Genomic DNA, 27,393 nt, shown 5'->3' with positions numbered 1-27,393 from the left:
CAGGTGTGCACAAATGTATCCTTGCTTTCAGTTAATTTAATTGAAAGTTTTTGACACTGGGAGAATTAAAAGGAGAAATGCGCATGACAAATGAAGGCAGGTCAGGTATTTTATAACCTTGTCAAATGACCCATTTTGTATGCCTCTTTATTTTAATGTAGTCTCCTTTGATTTTGTTGCTATGTTCATAGTATAATTGTACCACAGAATCATAGAATTGTGGAGTTGGAAGGGACCACGAGGTCTTCTAGTTCAACCTTCTACAGTGCAGGAATCTTTTTGCCAAAATTGGGACTTGAACCCACAACCTTGAGATTAAGAGTCTCATGCTCTATTAACTGAGCTCTTTGCTTTTAGCTGAGGTTCAGTACACTACATCAATATATTTTCTTATGAGTTTATGGAATAGAAATGAGACAACAACAACAAGGGTCGGGTCGGGAAGCAAAGTTAAAAAGTTGTAAACTACAAATAGCTACTTGCTAATCCAGGGTAGGAAATCTATGACTCCCATCATCCCTAATCTCTGGCCATGATGGCTGCAGATGATGGGGGCCAATGTTCCTCACCCTTGTCCTAATCCTTATAATGCCTGCCAAGCTACTCCCCGACACTGAGAAGGTTTTCTCTCTCTCTATGGTTTACTTTCTAAGCTTAGGCTAGAAACCTCCAAATTTCTAAAAATAATAGCTGATCGAAACTAGATTCCAGGTTTTCTTCTGGCTATGCTACAAACACAAGACATGGATACCTGGCCATGGAGTACCACTAGTTTTTGTCCACATGCTTCCTTCTGGCATTTCAGTTTCCCGGAATATATAAATATTTATATGTGTGGGTGTGTAGATAGATAGATGATAGATAGATAGATAGATAGATAGATAGATAGATAGATAGATAGATGATAGATAGACAGATAGACAGACAGACAGACAGACATATAGATAGATGCACATATGTATATGGGTAATTGTGTGATACACACATATATTTAGATAATTGTGAAAAACAATATTTGCTTCTCTGTATTAACAACTCTCTTGGCCAAAGTGCAGCCATCTTTTGACACATTAAGCTGCAAGGTTCAAAGATTATGCTTCAAAACTGAGGCTCTCAAGTGCATCCATGTGTACACATAACCATTGGACCATGATGCCAGCTAGTTCCGTAGGTGTTCTGGCAGGCAGAATGGTACAGGAAAATGTGTACATTTCAGCTGTCTCCCCTCTCCAAGCTTCCAGCAGGAATCAAAACAACAAGCCAGATTTCAAAATCGCTAGATTTGTGATGTCACTATTGTGGGATGTTAGCATCCAGAATGCATAGGTAAAGGGTTAATTGAAAGAGCTGTAGAACTCTATGACCTTCATACACTCTGTGGCAGTTATGGCAGTTGGTACAGTTATGGCAGTTGGTTGAACCATCTGAACAGTTAGAGCAGCAGTTATGTTGTGTTGTGCTGCTGTCTACCTCAGAGTATGTCAGCCTGTAAATGTTAGTCAGTCTTAGATAAAAATCTACATGTTTCAGCAACTTATGTATCATCTACCTGCATTGTATATATTTAGCCGGCAATGACAAGTACACTAAGTAAAAGTTATTTGTTCTTTAAACTTTAAAAGAGAGTGTCTTGTGTAGTTTTTATAGGGGAGGGGAGAGAATGAAAGGGTCAAACGACCCAGGGCTGCCTTCTGATTACCCTGCAAATGGGAACACAAGTCTAATTCTCACAACTATCACACCTGAAATGGACCTGAAAAGGATGTGGGGTTTTTTCCCCAAGACAGTGTACAAACAACAAGCGAAGCATACCTGCTTGGATCAGTTTGCCAGATACTGAGTCAAAAGTGGAGAGGGGGGGAAAATGACTTACAAATGGACAGGCAACTACCTACAGTTGCTTCCATGCCAGAGCCCTTTAGCACTGCTGAGGCATTGGCTTTCTGCAATTCATTGGAAGTAGAATTAAAACAGAGGTTCCACACAGCACTTAATACAGCATTATATTATAAGCAATGCCCTTCTTCATGGTCTATCCCCCCACCTCCGTAATGTTCACAATGTTACTAAGTCCTGCACATGGCCGGACTAATGAGGAAGAGCCTCCCTTAATTGCTCCAGCATCTGCTACTATACAGAGAAATATGCTGGTGTGACTGGCTCCTACATCAAGGGTGCAGAACCGCAGGACTGGGGAACAAATGAGGGCTTCCAGGGCTTTAGCCAGCCCTCAGGACTCTACCTAGGCCTCTCCCCACCCCACAGGTCACATAACTCACCAGCCCTGCTCTGTTCTCAAATGCTTTTGCCTGGCTGGAAGATTATCCATAAGGATGTGCAACCCTCAAAGGAAAGCAGCCTCCAGGAATAGGATAGTAAGGGTATACTAAAAGGCAATATTAAATTTAAGGAATGCGTAAAGTATGTAAAAATATGGATGATTTGCAGAGAAGCTGATGGAAGTCTAAAAAGTTGAAATTTGTGAAATTTTTTTGATATGGTGAAATTGTATAATGGAAAAATTAATAAAAATTATTATATATATAAAAAAGGAAAGCAGCCTCCAACAATGCCTTAGATGTCAGCATCGCCCTTGAGCCAGTACTGGACTCATGCACTGCAGCCCCGACTGGGCTAGGCGAGCTGGGTAGCACTTCCTTTTTTTTTTTAAGATATTTATTAAGATTTTCCACCATAATACAATAAAAAATCAAAAAAGAGAAAAAACAAAAAAAGTTTAAAAACACATAAAGTTCACAATCCTTATTTTCTATAACATATTTCCCTGACTTCCCCACACCTCTCCCTCTTGTATTCCAGTTCAGATTGTTGGTTCAACAAGTTCTTGTCCCTATTTTTAAACCTTTTTATATTTAGTTCTTTTAAAAAAACCAATTTTGCCTTATAGACTTCATATTTATACATCATTGCTTATTCTTTAAACCTTTTTCTAAAGTCGGCCTAAATTCCCTTCCACGATTTCCCCAATTTTCATACAAATATCCAAACAAAATAAAAACAGAACAGGTTAAATTATACACCCTTTGGATTCCCAGACTCCACCCACCCTTTCCCGGTTTCAATCCCCAACAAACGTCCATCAGTCCATCTACTATCAGCCTGGAGATCTCACGTCTGAGGCTCTTAATTCTCTCTCAATTCCTCTCTGCCGGTTTTTTTTGTAGTCCTTGGTATTAAACACCAAATCTCGGAGAAGCTCTAGCCCAATAAGGTCCATGTTTCCTGCAGCCAGACCTCCATATTTAAAAGTGGAGCCTGAATCTTGTTTCTTAATCCTTTCAAGTCCAAATGTCCCCAAAGCTCCACCTTCCACCTTAATCAAATTTGTAATCCTTAGGTCTTCAGATCTCCACATAAGGAGATCCCTCAATTTTTCAGTTTCCAATTCAAGCCAGATTTTCATCATCAAGTTCTTATTTTCCTTTGTAGCCATCGTGTCAGGCCTCTGGCCTTCCTTTATCTTTGACAACATTGCAGCTCCTCCTTCCTTTTCCACAGGAACAACATATACCTCTTTCCCCTCACTCTCAAATCTCTCAAGTTTCTCTTCTTGGCCAGCTGCATAAGCTTCCTGAGTCGAATCCTTATCAAATTCAATGAATTTGTTTACTGTTAAGTCCAGAGTTGCAACACTTGTAGCCAAAACATCAACTTGGCCTTGTAGCTTTCCCAAGAGAACAAAAACTCTGTCCAACTTAGCTTGAATTTCCCCTCCTTCAGCCATTCTTGTAATGTCCCAAAACCCCCTCTAGAGGGATTTTGGTTACTTAGTATTCCTTCCAGTTCAAATCCAAAAATCAAATTAGTTTGTATCAGTTCTTCCTTATTTTCGACAAAGTATAATCAAATTGTCACAGATATAGCCAGCAGAAACAGTCGAAACAAAGTTCCCTTTTTCCGTCTTGACAGCTAGTTTGACAGCTGTCAAATTCTTCAATACCTTTCCAACAGGCTCTCTCGCGGATCACTCCCGGGTCTGAGGGGGGGTGGTACCTCAGCTCCCAAAATTAGCTCTTATCCTCCAGTACAATTACTTGTAGTGCCAAATCGTGAAATTAATATCTTTTGCCCAATAAAGAGAAAGAATTCTCACAACCTTAGTTAGCAGGTCCTTGTTTTAGGTTGTTTACAGGACGGGGAGACGGACTTCCTGTTTACGCCTTCCCCGATCGTGCCTAATTCAAAGAAGATTTTCTTTGCAAATCCAAATTCCGTACTACTCACGGGTTGTTGTTTTGAGGTCCAATTCACAAGAAGAAGTCAGCGCTCTCCGGCCATGGCAGCACGGCTTCACTCCGCAGGAGAAGCAGTCGACTCTCAGCACCGCGCCACTCACCCCGTCCCCCGTTCCGTAGCCTTTAAAAAGGCTCCTTTGCGGGTCGGGGGCGCTAATGGTGCCCGCCGAGTCACCAAGTTCACAGGCTTCACCGCCTGTGATTTCTAAGGGTCCCCGCGTCGTTGCCGCGGCAAGACCCAACTCCTACGGAGCCAATTCCCTCCGGAGCTCGGAGGGAATCTGCCATTAGCCGATGGCGCTAACCCGGAAGTCTCGAGCTGGGCAGCACTTCCAGAGACCACCTTCTGGACAGGAACAGGTCAAAGTGCTGTGGACTCACAGCTTAGAGTTGTGAGCCCTGGATTCACTTCCACAAGAAGACAGTCGTCGCACAGCAGAGTATAGCAGAGTGTAAACGACTCGGAGAGCAGCTCTGTAGAATATCTTCTTTATTCTATCTACAACTATTATACAACTATATACAGAGCTTAATGAGGTCTAAGCATAAATGAATGCTGCACTACACTGAGTGTCTGCAGCTGCTCTTAGCAGCAACCTTATCTATACACACGATCTCTAACACTCAGTCTCTCTCTCTCCGACACACTGACTGACTGACGTGGTGCTGGAGCAGAATAAGTAGAGAGCAGAACACGCCTCCTCCTCTCTGGAGAATCAGCAGACTCCTCAGGAGACTCTTGGATATGGGAGGGGTGAAATCTCCTCATTAGATCCATAGCAGGAAATCTGACATGGCAGGTGGAAAGGAATGGCCAACACAGGATGGTTAAAGCTTGCAGAGATGTCTCCTATATTTTCCCACTCGACCTCTCTCAGAGACAGAGAAGAAAGGATAAGTACAACTGTCCATCATTTGGAGAAGAGGTGGTTCCCCACTCAAACATACCAGGTTCTGGTTGGCACAGGTACACACACGACCACAATATCACTTCACTGATTTCAGAGTTGCAAGCTATGGCAGCAGTAGGGACCAGTCAGGGACTGGTTGGATGCAGAAGAATGGTGGGAGGAACCAGCTGGGGAACCCCCAAGGAAAGAAGGCTCAGGACCTGGGTATTGGTAGTGGGACAATAATGAGTGATCAGAAGGAGAAAAGGGAGAAGACTGGGAAGAGGTGGTGTTGGGAGCTGAAGAGGTAACAGTGCTTAGTGAGCGGGGAGAGTCTGTGGCAGAGAGAATCCCAGAAACAGAAGCTGAAGAGGAGGAGGGAGGCAGAGATGGGTTAGGCTTGTGAAGAGGCATGGGTGTCTCTCTCTCCTGCTATGACAACATACCCTCCTCCTTAGCCTCCCAGAACCAGGAGAGGCATGAAACAGTAGGTTCAAAGGCAAGCACATAGGCATAGTCTCTGATTGCTTGGAAGAAACCCTGGAGAGGAGGAGACTTGGGTGACTGTGGGGAGGCGGGAACCTTTAGTCTTGGCAACTGCTTCAAGGAAGCAAGACCTGATGGAGATGAGTTGCTGTGCTCATTAGGCCTGACACTCCTGTGTAGATCTTGTTTTGCTAATAAAGCGTTAACTCGCTTGGTGTAATTTACTGCTGCTCTCTCTTGTCAGGATCCTCTGGCTCCTCCTTGACCTGGTTAACATGGCAGACCTCCCTATTTGGCTCACAAGGCCAAATCAACCAAGCCTCTCCCATCTGCCTGACAACATATGGCACTGGGGTGGTGGTGGTGGGCAGGTAAAGATGCAGCTGAGCCCAAAGACAGTTTGCAGGCATTGCCTGTCAGGTGATGGGCAGCACCTGCAAAGCACTGTGCACACCATTTTGCAACACCCAATGATCAGCTGATCATCAACACTTTGCAGTCTGCTCCTTTGTCTGCATAATTTGATTTCATTGTGACATCTGGTGACTGACAGGTGGGAGGCTCTGCCCATCTATCAAACATGGCCCGCCAGACAGATCCAGCTGCCCACAGCTGCTATTCATGTGGAAGCAGCATGAAACACCTTCTGCCTTGTAGCTGTGCCACATGGCAGCCACAAAGTGTCCACCAGCTTGCTACTGGATCTCTCACACTGCGTGGAAGGTCAGCTTCCATGCCACACCAGCCATTAGGTGATCCTAAAAAAATGTCTGGAGAATGGTGTGATTACATTGTCCATGCAAAGGGAGCAACCCACACAATGAAGTGGTCTACGCAATTGCCATGTTCAGCAGCTACTAATGCTACCATACACACAAACACTCCTCCTAGACACAATCGTGCACAGAGTTCTCTCCCTCTTCTCTCCCTTGCTCAAAAACACACTGTTTCACACCTCACTGCTCTCTTCTCCCCCGCCTCCCATCCGACACCACGTCCCCTGCCTTGTGCTGACAAACAGCCACAAGCCCCTCTGCTAGGAGCCCAAGTTCTGCTCTCAGATGCTTTATAGCCCTCACACAGCAGTGCCTCTCTCTCTCTCTCTCTCTCTCTCTCTCTCCGTTTCTCTCTCCCGGGATGAAATACATCTGCAGCTCCTGGAGCCGAGACAGGCTCTTTAATTGTGTGTGTGGTTAATTTATGACAAGGCAAGATCACAGTGGGACAGGCTTGGACAGGCAAGCTTTCCTTGCTTGAACAGAGAAACCTTTCCACCCCATGCCCTGTCTCAAGGCTGCCCTGTTCCTAACCACATCAAAGGATGCTGCAAGGCCCTCTTCACCTGGGACATGGTGGCTGGCACAAAAAGCACACAGGGAGCACCCATTTTTGAATCAGCAAATTACTCAAGGGTTACTCTGCTTCTTCCTGCACCAAGTCAGCACTCAATCATCCTGGGGGAATGGGGAGAAAGGGAGACATGCATCTGTTTTACTGGTACTACAGCATCTTAGGACGTATCATGCCAAACACGTTGTTTACTGGAGAGGAAACAGGCAATCAGGCTCAAGCTGTTACAGAAAGTAGAGTGATCAGACCCAGGGATCTCAGGATCCTGAGTTAGGAGTCTCTGTTGGGGCAAAAATAGGTTATAGAAATTTTCTTCAAAATGTGTGTATGTGCGTGGAAGTCCTTGTCATGGTCTGGGATTCTGACCCACCTCAGAGTCAAATGAGAACTCTGACCTGGATGATTAGGCCCCGAAAGCGCTCCATTAGGCAGTTTCCAACAGAAGCTTCTGCAGAGGAGGAACCCTAACAGATAGGCCTCCATCCCCTGGTTCCAAAAAAGGCAGCTCTGCCCCTTCTTCAGATGACTCCCCACACCTGAACTACCAGCAGTTCACAATGACTCTTCTTTTCAACTTCTGGGACCAGAAGAGATTCTCCAACCACACAGGAGTGCACAACTGTATGACAGGACACAATCTCTTTAACTCCAAGCAGGTTCCATCCAAGGAGGCAGGGCTTCACACAGGCCTTACCCTCAGTTACTGGCCAGTGCTAGAGCAACATTCCCATCTTCACAATGAGTCCAAGATTCATCCTCATTAGGAAGCTCTACTGGAAGCTCTCCATGGTTCTGATTCTTAGCATTTCTAACACATCTCACCACACCTGACAATAGACTCTGGCTGAAGACAGGATACTAAATTATGCTTAAGAAACCTACCCTGCCAAATGTGGCACCCTCTAGTTGAGGAGGTTAAGTTTTGCATGCACTCGCTTGCCCTAACTTGGCAACAGAAATTATGCATCTTGGGCTAATTTACATAGCATGCTTGATTTGTGCATGTAATACACTTTGCATAGATGCATAAGCAGAAGGAATACAGTACTTAAGATGTTTCTTTAAAAAAGCTCAGCTGGAAAAGTACTGAGTGATAGTAATGGTTATGAAGCTATGATCATGTTTGTGCTACAATCCAATTTCTGGTGTGTAAATGGCATTGCCATTGTGACTGTGGGAAATGGAGTCCTATGACTGCACCAAGTGCTTTGTTTCCCAGAGGCAGTAGTTGGGCACCTCTGCCATTTACCTCTCCTAGATTGCTGGAATCCTTATCCAGACTTAGTCTCATCCTATGCCATCAGCAAAAACGATTCCTACCCAGCAAAAACACAGTAGATGTCACATTGTTTTTTTATCTGCGGTCATTGGGTTAGAAAGCAGTGCTTTAAAAAGTAAAAGAATGCTGAGATATCTGGATTCCCCTATGAAGATTTTCAAAATCTTGTATATATTAGGTTTTTATCTAGCCACTTCCACAGGGAGATAAGAAGATCCCAGATGGATCAGGGCAAAGGTCTGTCCAGTCCAGCATAACAGTGGCCAACCAGATGCTGATTAGTAACACACAACTGGGACCTGAGTACAGCAATACTCTCTGCTGCTGTGGTTTCTAGCAACTGGAATTCAAATGCACACTCTAAGAATGGAGGTAGAACGTCCCCATCATGGCTAGTAGCCATTTATAGCCTTGCCCTTCATAAACATGTCTCTTTTTTTCCTAAGCCATTCAAGTTAGTGGTCATCACTACATGTTTTGGAAACAAACTCCAGAATTTAATACCCAAAGGACCTGGGAAGAACAACACCAACAAGATCATGAGACCCACAGAGCAGTTACTGAAAACATTGGGACAGCTGGGTCTCCAGTACAATATGTTGACAGCCAGAAGTCTGCAATTCTTCTGCTTAGCGTATGTGTGGGGTTTTGTGTCAGTGTCACTTGGCTCACCAAGCTCTTACATAGTCCTTCAGCCTGCATTGCCCTTCCAGGTTCTACTGGAGAATGGAGATCCTTAGAAGCAGCAGCCCTCAAGACTTAAGCCTGCCACTCAGTCCCTGTTAACTCTCATTGGACCTGTTGCCTGAAATTGTGCACAGACTCGGTGGCATCTGAGGTCTTTGGGGGTGTGGTGTGTGTGTGAAGATGCTGGTCCCTTTGTGAGCTCCAGCACAGAGGCTGCAGTTACTGAAGGGTTCCTGGTTCTGTGGTCCCAGGGCTTTTTTTTCAGCTGGAACTCAGTCTACACACCTCTCAGGTGGGCATCATTGCCATTATAAGAGAACAAGGGAAGCATTCATGGTGAGTTCCAGCACCCTTTTTCCTAGAAAAATAGCACTGTGAGGGACTCTGGTGGTTGGACTCAGAGGGACTCTGGTGGTTGGACTTAGAGGGACTCTGGTGGTTGGACTCAGCCTCAGTTTTGTGTCAGGGCACAGAACCAGAGTCTATTAAGGCTATGCTACTGGTTTAATCAATTCCACTAACTCCTCTCCCTCTGAATCAGGAACCAAAGCCACTATTGGATGTTCTGGTCACAACATTGCACATATCATTTTTTTGTTATCCCAAATAAAGGTAAAAGTTAAAAGTAAAGGACCCCTGGATGGTTAAGTCCAGTCAAAGGTGACTATGGGGGGTAGCGCTCATCTCGCTTCAGGCTAAGGGAGCTGGCATTTATCCACAGACAGCTTTACAGGTCATGTGGCCAGCATGACTAAACCGCATCTGGTGCAATGGAACACTGTGACGGAAGCCAGAGGGCATGGAAATGCCACTTACCTTCCTGCCGCAGCAGTACCTATTTATCTACTTGCACTGGTATGCTTTCAAACTGCTAGGTTGGCAGAAGCTGGGACAGGGCAATGGGAGCTCACCCTGTCGCGTGGATTCAAACCGCCGACTTGATCGGCAAACTGAAGAGGCTCAGTGGTTTAGACCAGAGATCATTTTCTTGCTTTGTGATTTTCAGACTCCTCTGGCATTCTTAGTATTTTGCCACCCCAGGCAGCCTCTTGGGTAATGCCTACTGGGTTGAGTATCCTTGTGGATGTAAAGAGACTACAATAAATACGTGGGCCTGTATGTATGTATAAGTAAACTGCTTGTATTTAACATGGTTAGAAATTAGTAAAATGTGCTTGTTTTCTCAGAGAAGCTAAACATTTTTCTGGAAGAAGTTGCATGTATGCATTTGGCGTTTGCTTAAAATATTTTCTTGGTCATTTTAAAGATATTACTCCATGGTGAGCAGGATTTGAGGTCATATAATGGTATTAACAGTACGTTAAAAATAGTGGTCTTACATAATGCCCTCATTTGTCACCACTGGAATGAAGGTATTTGGTGACCCATGGTATTCTTCCCTCTGCAGGAAACAAAGGCCACAGATTATGGGTTCCTCTGCCTTTAGTGGTACATGAAACACAGTCAACAATTTCAATAAGAAACTGCCAATTATAGGCAGACCTTCACAACTGCCCTAGCTAGAGATACATTACATTCCAGGAAAAAGGAGTATACGTTCTGACTCACATGTAGAAATAAACAACAAAAAAACTGAATGTTGGGTCACTTGTGAGGAACAGTAGGTGCTCTGCAATTTTCCATAGCTGCATCATCAGCAAGCCATTGTTCAGCAACATCCTCAACAAAAGGATAATGCAATATCTAATGTAAAAGTTGGCAGCTTCTTCAGCCCATCAGCACACTTCCCTACTAACTCTCACTTAGCTGGGCCAAAGGAGTCAAATTAGGTATGTCCACTGTGGATTTCCAACATTTGAAGACTTTCTCCACCTACTTAATGTATTGCAGAGATACCAAAATTCTGTTGCATCATGCTTCATGTGAAATGGGTGAGAGTAAAAAGGTTTGTAGCACCAATATGCTGATTACTGTGAGCTGGGAAGAACACAGTGCAGGCCTAAGAGGACTTCACAAATCACAATGAAGGTCCATGCAGGAGGCAATAAAAATACAGCTCCATGGGCTGCTATGTTACCCATTCCTGACCTTAAAAAACATGAAATAAGCTATGAGCACAAAACTGATTTCCTCCTTGCCACATCTTCACAATACAGGCTCTCATCACTAAGCTCATACATACCAAAAAAGGGTGAAGTATTTGCCAGCTCTACTGATTTTAAAAATGACAGGCAAGAGACACCCAGGGTTGAGGCTTAAATTGCCATGAAACAGTATTCAAGAGATAAATGCATGATTTACAATTCTTGATAATGTGTCTCAATAATACATTCCATCTTAAAACCTACAGAAGTTTTCAAAACTTGGGTCACCAAATAAATGGCAGAATGAGAAGTAATGTGAAGCAGCCTGAAGTCCAAAAACAAAATAAAACAATATTGCAATGAAATAATATTTTAATACACCTTAAATTTATTTACCTGGGACTCATCATGAAGTTTCTGACTTCATATAGCAGAAAGCTCAATGCAGGTTTTATGAAATGAAGAAACCACCAACTAAATCAATTCTCACAAGAAAGCTGCCACTAACACATTTTTTCCACCATCTTTCTGCTTATTAATTTGTGGTATGAAATGCTGAGAGATACTTTAAATTAAGATCATGTTTAAAAACAACAACATGCCAAGAGGCCATGACATTGCAGTATTTACAGGCTGGGTAACAATTTCTCCAGGTACCTGGAACTTCAACATCAACATGCAACTTAATCATATAATGGGGAACAGAGTCAGTTTCTAGTTTTATCATTAGTAAGGCAGCCCACAGTTCTTATACATAAATAAAAACTTAGGCCCAAATAACATGTTGCAAGGTACTGTTTCGGTGTCATCAACCCACATCTCCCAACACGTTTCCCTAAATGAAGAATACATGGTACAAAGTAAGAAAATTAGTATTTCTCCTCCTCCTGCAGGTTAAAGCCAAGTGAAACAAAAGGCAATTATATAATATAATATTTCCCACAGCTATACATTACTGAAGGGACATGGGGAGAGGGGAGACATAAGCTTTAATTTAAACACAAATCATGCCTACATTTCCTTATTAACCTGGTGAAATGATGCTCAGATCACTAGAACTAGCTCTTACAATACAAAACAGAAATCAAGCTTTGAAGGAAGCTGAACAATCACAGATCATCCAGTCTTCCCAAGAATTACATGACTAGTATTCTGCCAGACAACAGTACAGGTTGCAACATTAAGATAACCTTTGCCAAATATTAAATAATATATTAAACTCAAGTTCTTGACAATATCACTTCATGCTGCAGGTAGGATGCGATTCTATTTCTGAATGCTCTCCATATATAAAGCTTCATTCTGATACTATACTGGAACATCTGTAAACTAGAACAACAGAAAGGCTAGATTCTAACTATATCTACATCTGATATGCTAAATTACTACAGGGAGCATTATTTTTTTACATGGGGACCCAAGCTATATGGCCCAAAATTATACTGTCACATTGTACACCTCTCATTTACTACGAAGTGGAGGTTAAAAGTGAGAGGTACAAAACTTTCTAAACCCTCAAAGAAGCAGTGTGACATGCAATAAGAGACAGGAGGCTGCAACGCTACAGACACTTACCTGGAAGTAAGTCCCATTAAACTGAATGGGACTTGCTTCTGAGCAGATGTGGAGAGGAATGCACTGCAAGAGTTCAGCGTCCCAAACGTGGCAATGCATGGCCACATTAAAAAATAATCCAAAATTAACCGAAATAAATGAGAAGAAAAATGTGCTGAGTTATGAAAGAGAAGAAAGCCAGTGTTTTGTGCAGTGTGCACATGCCACCTCGCATGCAGACTCAACAATGGACTGTGCTGAACAAGAGAACAGGAATGGGTACCTCAACAATGGAATCTGAGTACTCCCTCCTCAAATGATGCGGGATAGCTACAACTATCTCCCACCTCTTGCCAGCCAAGCTAGTGATCTGCACTTCCCATAGATTTTGGTAATGCTTGCATATTGTTACTGTGCAAAACCAAGTTTCTTAGAATAAAACACGAACTGAATTGCATTCTGAACCGTCACTGCTTTCCTGCTGCAGTTTCTAGCCTGTGCTTTTTAGCAGATGCCTGTGTTCATGAGGTGCTTCCTCTCGCCACTCCACAGAAAAAAGTGCTTCTGCCATATGAACTGATAAAGATGCTATCAGATCAACTTTTAATATAAATATCACTCACACACGAGCCCTGCTGAGCACTATAATGTACTGAAATTAGCGTAGACAGTACAGTCTGCAGTGTGGTGATAGCCTGGAATTAGAAGCAATTGTGTAAAACAGGAGATGTCTCTTAAAATAATAGACACCTGACAATCATAATCAATGGCTTCTGCTGAGACATTCACTTTTTCAATGCTGCGTCACCAAGAGAAGGTCTCGTTTTGCCCCAGTTACAAGCCAAGGTTCCCAGATAGTAAGGATGGGGTGGGGAGGAGAAATTCCAGCAGGAATGGAGAAACCAGGGCAGCATCTACCCCACTGTGTGCACTTCTCTGCCTCTCACTGTACCCACCCGCACCACATCTTCCAGCGATGGCTTGCCATTGCCAGTCTACCTGTGGAGTGTGTGGGAGTCTTTCTAGATGTAAAGCAGATGGGGCAGCAGGGGGTGGGAGAGCGGATGGTTGGTGGGAGGGATGCCAGAGGGGACAGGGAAATGTACAGAGAATACAAAACAAGTGCCACACTTGCCGTCTCCTGATGTTGCAGATTCTAATCTCTCTTCCCTGCAACATCCCTGATAATCTCCATTATTAATTTGACCTGTCTCAGCACTCATCATCTTGAAGATGATTTCTTTCAGGGCCCATTAGGTTCACCTGATCTCCAGAGTGTCTCTCTGTGACACATCTGCCCAGATCTATAGCTCCAAGTGACAAATCTCTTGGTAGTAGAGACATAAGGACATTATCATGATGTGTGTGCGCGTGTATGTGCTGGTGCATCTGCAAGAGAGAATGTGCAGGGTGCCAGGAATGAGTTAAACAACTCCCTAAAGAATTTTCTTGCTTTGTTCCTCATTTCCTCCCTCACACACACTCCAATTAGGGATGAGAGCCTGCTGGGATCCGCTCAAGTAGGAAATCCTTTTCACATATCGGATCCCATCCCATCACCCTCCCAGGATGCACATGATGCTTCCCATCCTCTGCTTTGCACAAACTATTGCTTCAGCCAACAGTCTCAGCCCACCCAACAGCCCACCCATTCTCCTTTGAACCTATTTCCTCCCACTGCTCTCCCATGGTTTATGCCAGGGGTAGGCAACCTAAGGCCCATGGGCCACAAGCAGCCCACGGGGGTTGTTTAACCAGCCCACAAGCCACCCCCGAACCGAGCCGCTGGCTCAGAGAGTCCCCATGCGCTGTGCTAAACCAGCGCAGCATGGTGCGGGAACTCGCTTCTGCGGTGCAGACGCCGGAAATTGTGTCTGTGCAGACGCCAGAAATCCAGCCCATGGAGGGATCTCCACTAGAGTGAACTGGCCCAGGCGAGGTAAACCTTGCCGACCCCTGGTTTATGCTGTAATGAAAATGGGTGTGCTGGGGGCAGGAGGCGGGGAGTAGAAGGGCACAGTAACTTTCGTAACACGGTGCTTCAGTGTACGGCCAGTGTGATAAAAGACAGGAACGCTTCTCAGACTGTGTCAAGTCTTACTCACTGAATCCCAAGAGAAAAATATTTATTAGGTTAGGGGCAACTTAGATCAGTGATGGGACCTTCAACTACACCGAGCGTAATTCCAGTCTCCAGAGCAAGGTCCATAGATAGGAAGAAACTTATTTATGTATACATACATTTTCAGCCACTAAATCAAAAGTGGGGGGAAGAGAGAAAAATAATCTCAAAGTGGTGGGTTGCCTTTAATAAAGTTGTCCAGTTAGTTCAAGGGCTTCTGCCTGCACAGTGGGGCTTCCTCTTCCCACACACTCCCTTGCCCCCACCCCCAAATCGGCTCTGGAGAGGTGGAACTCTTTCTCTAACAGATCTGAGGTCTGTGTGTGTGAGCAGGTAGAGGAGAGGAAGAGGAAGTCCCACTGTGCAGATAGAAGCCCTTGTACTAACAGGACAACTTGGTTGGGTAAAAACAACATCAAATAAAAAGGAAAGACATAGCAACACAAAGATCAGAAGAACATAAAACTGGATCATATGGTAGGGGAAGATGGCATAAATAAAAACGTTTCTGGCTGGTGTCTAATACCAGACATAGAGGATGCCTGCCTAATATACAAAGACAACAAATTCCACAGTATTGATGCGGCTAGGCTAAATGGCCCATTTCTTGTGGCTGCCAGGCAGACACCATAAGGAACAGTTAACAACACTATCAAAGAACAGGCAGGAATCTATGGAGAAAGGCAGTTCTTCAAGTAGGCTGGTCCTAAGTTGTTTACGGCTTTATTCACTAAGACCTTAATTTTTTCCTGCTTTCTCCAAGTTAGGAATTGATGCATTTTACCAGGTAGTGATGTGCTTTACAAGGTACAGCCAAAATTTTACTCCACCCCCACAACCTGCAGTGTGAAAGATACATTCAAGAATTCCACCACCTCATTCTGTGTATGGTCTACAAATGCAAGGATAATGAGGTGATATTTTGGGTTCCTTCAGGAGACCATTAAAAAGACACCCACCCACAGGAGTTTCATACTTGAAGCTTGAATTAGCACAGGGCGTTCCACCACCTTAGGCTTCGACCGCCTCATTCTGCGGCACATGTAGGCCAGACCTTTTAGACAGGCTCTTTCAGTCTCCTGGACCTCGTTTTTCATACACTGAATCTGGCCTAACCAAACCAAAAGCAGCTGCTGCTTTTGTGCCCCCAAATGCAGGACCTAGAAGCTCAACAGCAGGCCGGCATGACAGCATGATAGGAGGGGAGCAAAGCAGCTGACAATATCAACACAAATATAACCAGGTGTTCGGGTCACAGACACCCTGTATGTTTAACACACATTTAAGACTACCTCACAGAGCTGCAATTCATAGAATCATAGTATCATAGAAATGTAGAGTTGGAAGGGACCTGGAGGGTCATCTAGCTCAACCCCCTGCAACACAATTCCCAGCACCTTTAGCAAACTACAGTTCCCAGGATTCTTTGTGGGAAAGCCACGTGCTTTACAGGCCTAGGCTAGGAATTTAGAGGACCCGGCTCATGTGCTCCTCCTCCCAGCCCCTCCTTCATTTCTGCTTTCTCCAGCAAGACTTCTGCAGTGTACAAAATAAACATTCTTCTGCAGGTGAATGAGGGGCAAATGAGATGCGGAAAATATCCAGCACTATATGGAATACATACAATTGCAAGCAGACACATACCACTTGCGTGGCGCATTTCACTTTCCATTTGGATGCATGCCTTAAGAAACAAGGACGAGCCTCTGAGCTGAGAACGCCACTTGATCCTGCCCCTTGAGGGAATCTCCGTGAAGCCCAGTCTGCTGCTCGCTCCGACATCTGTCTGTTCTCTGGTTCCTGATGCACCTGGAGCTTGCCATTCTGCTCTGGATGCTTCTGCAGAGCCTGGCCCACGCTGCCTTGCCTGCCTCATTGGCAAGGCTCAGAGTTGGATCTAATCTTGCACTGATTAAATGTCCCTCATTAACGAGTTTCTTTAATTAATGGAGTTTTGGGGCTTGCTTGGCTTGCTCTCTCTCTGCCGTTCTCTGCCGCCTCAGCACAAACATGGGGCCATTCCCTTTCGAGTCATTTAGTGAGTGGGGCCAGTTCCTGCCGACACCGCACTTTGCTGATGGCGCCTGTCGCCTCACGCCTGATGACTCCATTTTTAACATTTCTCCCCCTTTTATTTTTTATTTTTTGGGGAAAGCAATGACCTTAAATCTCAGTGAAGTCAAACCTTCACAGAACAGATACTGAGATAGTGTCCAGATCTACATGGGCAACTGTATCTTGCGAGTGCTGAGACTTGAGTCACCTTCTTCCTAAACCCTAAGTCACTCTCTGTTGCAATATCAGAGGGCAGGGGAATCTTCCGCTGTGCTGTCTCCTTCTCCACTTCCACAGGAAGAAAATGTGACATCATTTCCTGTTTGGGAGCCCTTACTTTGCTTTTCCTCAGCCTGTAAGGAAGCACTACGGTTGGCCCACAACACTTGTGGGCAAACCTTTTGACTTGGTAGTCACTCATGGTATGGAAACTGTATGGGGGGGGGGTGAGAGCAACTCTTGGTGCCACCTACCAGCTGACCCAGGGTGGCTTCCAACCTGGATGATTAACCCTCAAATGGTCCAAGACACAAGTGACTAAATCTGCAGCAGTGGCAGCTACCACAATCTCCACCACTTACACTCCAACAAAGCAGAAGTTTATTCCCCAAGTGAGACCCAGCTGGTCTGATGCCTTTGTGACTTGCCAGTCTAGGATTGTAAGACGATAGCAGGAAGGCTGATGAGGAGACAGTTCAACTTCTTCACCCACTAAAATGAGGGCCAGGAGAAAGTTGGGAGGAGGAAGAGGAAGACTGGGAGATGCTCAAACGCCAGAGGAGTCTGTGGGCTATAGCTCGCACAACTTTGGCTAGAGTAATCTCTTAGTCCAACCTTACCAGAGTTGTTATTGTTAGAATGAGGTTAAAAAATCTGCAAAACATATTGTTAGCTAAAAGGTGACAAAGAACTTACTCTACCTCTAAAACCCACTTGCTGTACCAATCTAATTCCCCGTCCCAGGATTGAATTTTTCAGGCATCCTGCAACCTCACCCCCTACTGAAAATAGTCTAAGAATATGTAACCGAACAGGGTGCATTTCATTCCCCTAGCCTCCATCTTCTTTTCCTTCATTTGTGGCCTCCTTCTGTGCTGAATGTACGGTTGCAGTCTCCTTTCGGCTGCCCCTTTCTCACATTACTTTGTAAAGCTCTATGCATTGACACACTATGACAACAACTACAATAAAAGCAGCGATAAACTTTAAGATGTGTTACATCCACTCAGCTCAGCATACATGTACTGCCCAGAGATGGGCGCACAAGCCCCAGCCTGGAGAATAGAGAAGTCACACGTGCCGAGTCAGTTTCAGGGGCCACTCAAGCATAACTGGAAAGTCATGCCTTCCTGATGCATGACTCAATGCAAAGCCAGGTCCAAGTATAAAGGACTCCAAGCAGGCAAGAAGAACTTACCTGTGCATATGGCTACTGTCTCATCTTAACTAGTCCCCCCCAGGTGCTAAGTGCTTAATACTAGAACCGCAGTCCAGCATCTGCCCAGGCTATGAATTCATAGCATGCTAAGAGGCAACTCAGTATAAATAAGATGCTGGGTTCATGAAGAACTGCATGGGTTTGCTCACCTGAATTAAACCAGGCATACATTGAATCAAAGAAGTGGGGGCACCTCACATTCTGCAAATCAGAAGAGCACTGCCTCAATCTTCTGTCCTGCTCTCCATGGATGTCACCACGACAAATTCAGCTAATTCTCCAGGAGCAACACAAGTGCCAACACCACCAACTGCTTACTCAACAATAACATACTGCACAGATGCCAATATTTAATGTACTGGCACACACAAGCAAAGAGACAATAGCACACATATCTTGTAGTGATCTGGATGTCCGTAACAAGATGGCGAAGGGCAGGCACTGCAAAGGAAGCTGCCCTGTGCATTATAGGACTTCTTGCTAGCTTGGGGGTGGTGGTGGAAGGAGGTGGGGGTGGTAGAGGTCCTGAAAGCCTGTGCCTGTCCATAATACCATGGTGGTATCAGGGGTTTCATGCATGCATTGTAAGTCTCTGTCTGTGTTTCCTGGGACTGTGCCAGAGAAGAGCTGGCTGCCAGATAAAACTATGCTCAGAGTGTTATGTTCCCAGCACAAAAGCTATTAAGCAGCAGAGCTTGGTCCAAAAGACCCATCCCCCTCCAAATCTCTCCCCCCCCCCACAGCTACTTCACTTGTGCTCATCTCAGCACATCATTCAGACAGTGGAAGGCCTATGATAAAAGGCTACCCATTTCCCACGGACTTCTTCTGGGGAGCTCTAGGGGGTAAAAGTTCTAACTAGAAATGCCCCACATTTCAGGTATAAGAACCCTGGATGCTGCAATCATAAACAGGAACACATGGATACATTTAGGCAACTTATTATCGTGACCTATTTCTTAAAAATGCAACTTTATATAACGCGCCCCCCTGGGCTACTACCTCTTCCAAGAGCACCCTTCCCTGCCGCTCATTTGCAAATTAATTCCTCCACCCGCTCGCTGCACCTGGCATTGGGGACCAGGCCATGATGCAAGTGGGACTTGGCTCTGGGTGTCTTGCATGCTGCCTTCTCCTCCAGTTTGGCCTCCTTTTCACACTAATGCCTGTCGCCAGGAAGCTGAGGTTGCGCCGGGGAAGCAACTGCCTCCCTGAGAAGGAACTGACGGCTCCTGCCATCATTCAGCAAAGCACTGACCTGTGAATATTTCATTACCCTAAACACTGCACCATCCATACAAAGTAGGCAGCCTGGCCGGTGGGAACAAGCACTAGTCACATTGACAGGGGAAAGGGGAGGGGTGTCCAATGGGGTTGGGGCAGGGGAAGCTGGTTGCAAAAATGGGCTTCCCAGAAAGAGCCTATGGTGGATAGTTGCCATGTCCCCAGGGAGAATGATGAAAGCAACCCTGTTCCCTCTTATGCTGTTCAACTCATTCTTCTTTTGCAGGGCCACAGGTAAAAGGCAAGGTGTTGAAATACCACGGTGGGCTCATTGTCACTGTGAAATACGCACTGGTCGTGGGCAGCCACAGTACCCCCACCCCCAGCTATTTGTTTCATGGGAGGATGTAGCCATCCCTGCTGCCACAAAGAGGCTGATCTCTCTGCCAACATCTCTGCTTGAGCGCAGCATGACTTCTCAATATGACCCCCTGGAGGAATGGCTATGAGACAAGGCAGGCAGGGTCTAGGGACCTGTTATCTGTACCACTAGGGGATCAATTCATGACATACAGCATAAAATTTTCATTTATTGGCCCGGGAAGATATACAAGTGTTGCCAATGCGTACAGAGTCAGGTGCAAATAGCAGGGCAGGTACAGGTGACAGTGGCAAGTTAGACATGGTTGCCTTCATCCCGCAGTTTGCGCTTCATCTCCTGCGGTTCATGGCCACAGCCAGCAGCAAATTGCAACACAACCATGGCAGGAGTGCACTGAGGAAATTCCATTCCTCCTTCACCCCCCCTGCCCCCAGTTCCTCTGGGAGAATTTGTAGACTGCCCTAGCATAGCAGGAGGGATGCAGTTGCAGGACAGGGGACAGATCCATAGACTGGCTCAGCAAGAGAGACATAGTGGCTGTGACTAAAACCCCTACCCTGGGCATGGATCCCAGAGTTGGCAGGGGTAGGGCAGGGGGAGGGATCTGAAATGAGAATAAAGCAAAACCCTACTATCCAAAATATCTCTATACAATCTCACAGTATTGTGCAGCACTTTGCCCTCCCCTACACAGACCCCACCATTCCCCTAGCACCCCACTACACCCTCTCCCCATCCACATGTAATTTTACTCAACTTTTCGAACCTCACAAAGTCAACAGACTCCCTGTTTTGCCGCCTTCCCATATGTTGAAAAGGAAACTTCTATTTCACTTTCTTCTTCACCTCCCCAGACCCGAGAATCTGGGAATCAGTGACTTCAACGGCACAAAGATGATGCCCTAAGCAGTGCCAGGAGCAAAAAGAGCAGCTTAAGCTGCAGCCCAGAGAACAAGGCCTAGGATACCTGGCCCCTTGGCTATGCCAGCTTGTGCCTCATAATATCCAAAAACCATGATGGCAGAGAGGAATGAGGGCATGAAAGGATGCTTAATACTACAAGAAAGGGCTTTCCATCTTTGGTCATGCACGTATTCAACTTGGTTACTTTGCCTGGGCATGCACACATGCAGACATGAGTGCAGACACAATAACTATACCAAGTTGGCACTAGGGAACTAGCCACTGTGCGTGTGAGTGTTCGAGGGGTCTAGTGCTTGGCTTTCTTAGCCAGGAAGCAGGAGCTGAGATGGCATGAAATATTAATGCTGTAAATGGTGCAATTTCATCTGCATCCAGCCAACTTCATGTATATTTCACAGTGTGATGGGATGATAACGTTGTGTAACCAAGGCAAAATGGGGGGCAGAGTGCTGGCATGGGGGACACCGTTTGGGACTTGTGCACTGGCACATTCATTAGCCCCACCAACTGCAGACCTTAAGGTTCAAACTGAAGTTATATGCCCCTTTTAGGATGCTCAGGATAGCAGAATGTGAACGCTGTTGTGTTCTAAACTGGCAAAAGGTCAGCTCCATTAGACATGGAAGATATCCTGGTCTCACTCAGCACAGCACAACACCCAGGACACAACAGTCATATATAATTCCAGGCATGTATCTAATGCAAAAGGAAGGACTTACTTATTTCCCTAGCTTAATCCCCAAATGCAGAATGTTCTTTGCCTTGCTGCTGTAATATTCTGCCCAAGAGACCACAGATGAGGACATTTTTTGATATGGAACATTTTCCTTCCCTGATAGATTTAGGAACACAATCAATTCCCCCCCCCCAAAAAATGGTAAATTCATAATAATAATTCACAGCCTAAGTAATGGAGGAAGGGTGAGTTTCAGTCTCGTGTACTTGGCCGAAACCTCTGAACTCTTGCAAAAGCAAACTAAGGCTTTAAAAAACCTGTTATGGCAAGAGGGTCTTTAAAACTACAGAAAGCAACATGGGCTGTAAAAGGCAAACTGTAGTCTCACAGACACTTCTGTGCTTTAGTATATTTCTCTCCCAGCTTATTAGAAGCATCACGTAACCCTTCAAAGTATCTGCGTAGCATTTTGTGTTACAAGAAATACAAGGCTGCTACCAAAACCAGCAGTCCCACATCAAATTCTCTCCCTCTGTGTAGTATAACATATGTATCCTGACATCCTCACATAGTGCGTTTTCTTGCCCATATTTCCACATAAATGGCTGCTGGTGGAGGATGGGGAGGTGAGGTGATGGCATCAGAAGGACACAGGGGAAGTTGACTACATGTTACAGCAGGAGGGAACTTGACATGGGGCTGCTGCCATTTTGGTAGCAAGTAGTTCAGCCCTCACTCCAACAGAACTTAGAACTTTTTTACCACCTTAGCACAAAACAAGCCCAGAATTTAGGGAAGAATCCAATGGTTGTCCCAGGGTTTCTGTCACAGAGTGGCTGCAAATCCAACCCTGAAATGACGACATCAGGTTTTGTGTGAATGCAACCTATACTTTTGTTCACTCTCTTGCATATGGGACTCCTCAATGCGTCGTAGCTGCATCAGACAGCCTCTTCATTTTCCAGTGGGGAATTCCTGAGCAGATAAGCTCAGACCCATATTAATAAACACATAGAACCACAGCAGAACACTTACTTGCAAAAGAGACAGGCAAAATCTTGGTTATGTTTAGCATAAAAATAAAGATTCTAACAGCAACACACACAAACCCAACAAGCAAATCGATGTTAAAAAGAGAGAATGCAGTTCACACAGGAGACTGTTCCTAGATTTGACCTAGTGACAGGTTACAATAAGCCCCCTCTTTATTTACTAATTGCTCTAAGGCTTCAATTACTAGAGTTGCTAACTTCTGGCAGTTATCCGGTGCCATTTAACTGCTGTGAGACAAGCAGAAATTCATCAAGTGAAACTTTCTCTGGCATGGAAATGGGGGAGTGATGGGAAAACCTTCCACTGCTCAGTATCTGTTTGCTGTGCAACTATTAATTTAATACAGTAATACCTTGGGTTACAGACACTTCAGGTTACAGACGCTTCAGGTTATAGACTCCACTAACCCAGAAATAGGACCTCGGGTTAAAAAATTGCTTCAGGATGAGAACAGAAATTGCATGGCGGCAGTGGGAGGCCCCATTAGCTAAAGTGATACCTCAGGTTAAGAACAGTTTCAGGTTAAGAACAGACCTCCAGAACGAATTAAATTCTTAACCTGAGGTACCACTGTAAACTGCTTAACAATTAAAAGCACAGGTGACCAAAACTTGACAAGCCTGCTAATCACATGTGCACTTAAAATATGTGCTAAACTGCTACTACATACACCAGATTGGGGGCATTTATGCTGTTCGGACAGTGTTCCCTTTGCATGAGTCTCTCTCACTCTGGAGATTTGTTATTTGAAAGCTCAGTATTTTTTTCTTAAAAGTGTTAATAGACCTACTTTGTTTGGGATGGATTTTAATGATTTAGATGTTAAGCCTGACCAATCCCAAGGGTTTTCTGGACAGATTGTAATATGCGCACACACAATAAAAACAGAAGTTAACATTTAGAACATTTATTTTAAAACTCCCACGCCATCCTTTCCCCCATTCTTCCTAATCTATTCCCACCCACTCCTACGCTCATGCGTCTCCCCAACACAAATCTCTCTCCCTGCCCACAAAGGTGGGCGGAGGGCAGCAATTTGTCCATTCCAACATAAACAACTCCACCTTTCTTCCATCTTTGATTTCTCTCCCTTCCCCTCTGATACCCATTTCCCCTCTTGCGGCAGCCCCAACATATCCCTTCTGTTACCTAATGCTCCAGTTTAAGAGCTGGGTTTAGACAGCGTGGGATAAGGCAGTATGGGGTAATTTTTATTTCTCTATACAATATTTTAATGGCCATTTTACCCTGCGTTTTATTGGATTGTTGTTGTTACCTGTCCTAAGCTCCTGGGGTGAAGCAAGTTTGGAGGTCAAGATAAATCCAATACATTTATGTAAATGGTGGTATCATTCTTCCTATCATACCCAGTGCTTTCCATGTAACAATTTGGCCTGGTTGAGAACAGATTTTGAAGAGAACAGAAAACCCGCAAGAGCCTGTTAGTGTTTCTAAACAAGTGGTCAATCACGCAAACAAGCAGGCTCCCTCCTTTCATGGCTCCATGGCCATTTCCATGGATTAGGGATGGGAAAAGAGTGATAGAGTGTCATGGGACTTTGAGGAAAAGAATTGATCAGAAAGGGACCATGCAGCGGAATCTAGCTGTACACCTGTACAAAATTACAGAATTGTGACTGTTTGGTATGTTGTGAACAACTATGTTCTGATCTATGTAGATCAGGCAATGTAACAAGGAAAGCCTGTTTGGTGTAGTTCAATCAATTCCTTTGTCCTCAGTGGCCCATCAGACTGAAATTCAGACTCCAGTGTTGATTTTAACTGCTGTTGGCGCAACCACATTCCAAGGAGACCTGCCACCTACACTTTCCCTTTTGTTTCCTGTTTTATGTGTAACCCTATTACCTATTTGTAAGTTCTAGGAGCAAATTAGTTTAGGTCTTGCGACTTTGATATATGAATATTTAAGCAGCACCAAACACCTGTTTGAAAATGGTGCCTTCTCAAATGGGAGTTTGTCCTTCTTAAAACAGATGGTCTTGAACCCTCTGTGCCCTTGGTCAGGAACTCATTTAAAGAGCAATCTGAAGAGATGGATGGTTTCAGAAGCCCAAGAGGGACGGCGGGTGGGGGGAGATGAAAGCCCCTTAATCCAGATTAATTATTCCTTCAAGTAATGCTTTCCTGGCTTTGAAACTGAGGGCTTGTGGCAGTGAAATACTCAGGAGTGGGGACAGATTTAAACAGTTGACCTATTATTGCTCTTTATAAGTAACTCAGTATGTAGATGGGAGGCCTATTTTGTCATCTGAAAGTAATTGAAGATGCCAGAGTCTATGAAGGGTCAGCTATGCCCTCACCACAGATCCCATGAAACCACAGTTAAAAGATCAGGGCTCCAGATCCTTCACATCTGATTTCAGCAAAGCTCTAGTCCATTGATACTTGGATTCCAAAGACATCCTATGCACTGGTCATAGTTTGAGAAATAGTGTGGTGTAGTGGTTGGTGTGCTGAATCAGAACTGAGGAGCTCTAGGTAGAAATCCTCTTTCACCCCCAACAGCCATAAACATCGCTACATGGTCCTGGGACAATCACATCTGCTAAGTCCAGCCTATCTGGCAGGTCTGCTGCAAGGATAAAAGAGGTGGTGAAGACTCTCCAAAGAGCTCTGGGTGGGATAAAAACAGAGAAGGTAAAATAAACCTAGCTAGGAATAAATATTTTGGTGGCTATTCCATAGCTCAGTGGTAGAACACTTGCTGTACACAAAGATTTCTGGTTCAATCCTAGGCCTTTAACGTTTTTGGAAAAGCAACAACACAAAATAGCAGGAGTTATGAAAGATTTCTGCCAGAAGCCCTGCAGAGCTGTTGCCAGTCAGAGTAGACAACACTGGGGAAGCTTCTCCTTTTGTGTTTGCTAGCGAGACTGGATATTAAGGGACAGAGCAGGCCACCAGTTGTATACAACAAGTTTTGCTTAGCTCTGCTTCATTCCAATCCCACTTTGCACCTCTCAATCTTTCCTCTTGTTTTACTGTTAAGTATTATGTGCTTTAAGAGAATACATTACCCTAGGCTTCCTTTCCCACATTCTCAATTAATCCAATACTTTTATGGGTTCCAAAGAGCTTTGGGGGAAAGCTTCCTGTTTGGTTCAGGGAACCTGAGTCAGGTTTTGTGATAAGCCAGGGAGGGATTAACTAAAGAGTCTGGAGTCAATATGCTCAAGTAAATGTAAGAGGAGCTTTCATCAATTTTGGAGAGCAGGAACACTAGTCAGGGTGCTGGGCAGCTGCCCCAGAAATAGGCGTGCACAATATTTTTACCCCACTCCCGTGAATATGCCCAAGACCCAGGCAGAGATTTTAAAGATTTTTTCTTATTGAAAAGTTGGCTGTTCAACTCATTGCCATGAATGAATGTTTGCAGATGTATACTGTTACATTTTTTTAAAAAACTGATACTACTGCATACATTCTTGAGGATTTTTGTCAACCCTGTAAGAATTCATGATTTCCATTGGCAGGGTGTGTGAAATATTCAAATAAAAACATTATTTTCACCGAGACCATGCTCTCCCATATAAAACCATACTCGATGGTACACAGCAATGTACCTGAATATCTATATTCACACAACAAATTGTAGAGGGGGAAGAAAACGCCCAACATCATGAGGCACTGAAAAACATCTGCAATTCTAGACAAAAATGACAAAGGCACGTGCACACACACTCACAGCCCTGTGTCTGCTCCGACACACGCAATGGCCTGCCCCCATGTGGACACGCTCACTCTCACACATGCACCACGCTAATAGGAATCAGGAGCATAATTTTTCCTCTAATTACATATTCAGCACTTCTGAGAAAATGAGATTTGGGTAATTCAATTGGACTGAGAAACAGGGCTCTAATAAAATGGAATTTGTAACAATTCCACAGTTAAATTAGTTAAATGGAGAGGAAGGAGCTCTGGCAAATTGACCCCTTGCTCTCCTAACGACTAATCAGACATTTGAACCACATTGTGCTAACAAAGCCCGTGGGCTGCCGCAGAAACTGTGGGGAAGGAACAACTACAAAGCTGGGAAAGAAAAGGGAGAGATCGGGTGTGTTGCTCTTGAAGGCCGCACAGAAAGGGACAGTGAAACGTATCAGCCGTGGCATTTTAAATGGAAAATTGGCCTTGTCTGTGCCGGTGAAAAGAACTAGCTACTGAAATGAGAGGGGCTGCAGCTTTCACAGAAGGAAAACAGCCCAGTCTGGTTCTTCCTCACCATGACAGAAATGTGAACTCTGGTAGGGATGGAGGGCTTGGTGATTTGGCACAAGGAAAAGAGACAACCTAGATGCCTTCTTTTTGGATTTTCATTGTTTAATGGGGGGGGGGGGAAGACCTGGGGTACCTATTGGGGAATGGAAATCTGTGGCTTTGGACCAGGCCTGCAAAAAGCGTATCCCACAAGTGGGCTCCATTTTGGGTACATTCTGGTGTGCACAACTGCAACATCTACAACTAGGCTTTTGACAAACCTTTTTAAGTGGAGACTTTTATTTCAGTCTGTACTGGAACCGTTTTTAAACTGCTTTTAATATGTGGAATTGTTTTCAAGTGTTTGTATTTTTTTATATATTGGATGACTTTTAATTGTTTTGTATATAAAAGCTGTGTTTTAATTGTTCATAACACTTGTTTTACCATTGTAATTGTTTTGTTTATCATTGTACAATTTATTGTTGCAGCACACCCTGCGACCTTGCGGTGAAGGGCAGGTTGGAAATCTAATAAAACAAACAAACAAGCAAACAAACAAAAACAAACAAACAAACCATCAACTCTATTCACTGGCGCCTCACTAAGGCAATTTCACTGCGCTGTCAATGCAGGATGGTTACGTGTCACACAGTTCTCATTTAAAGAGGAATTGTTCATTTGGACACCATTCCTGCTATTTGAGAAAAAGTGGAAGAAAGCCGCCGGGTCGCCACAGCGACAGATTTCA

The 27,393-nt window shown here is 44.6% G+C and overlaps 1 protein-coding gene across 8 annotated transcripts in view; it reads right to left on the bottom strand.

Moving 5' to 3' along the window:
- Positions 1 to 27,393, bottom strand: part of RBFOX3 (RNA binding fox-1 homolog 3) — a 347,425-nt gene that overhangs the window by 18,022 nt on the left and 302,010 nt on the right. The gene's annotated exons all lie outside the window — the stretch shown is intronic.

This window comes from Podarcis raffonei, chromosome 2 (assembly GCF_027172205.1).
Source record: "Podarcis raffonei isolate rPodRaf1 chromosome 2, rPodRaf1.pri, whole genome shotgun sequence".
Taxonomy (NCBI): domain Eukaryota; kingdom Metazoa; phylum Chordata; class Lepidosauria; order Squamata; family Lacertidae; genus Podarcis; species Podarcis raffonei.
Note: the sequence above shows the minus strand (reverse complement) of the source record. Positions and strands in the feature narration are given on the sequence as shown.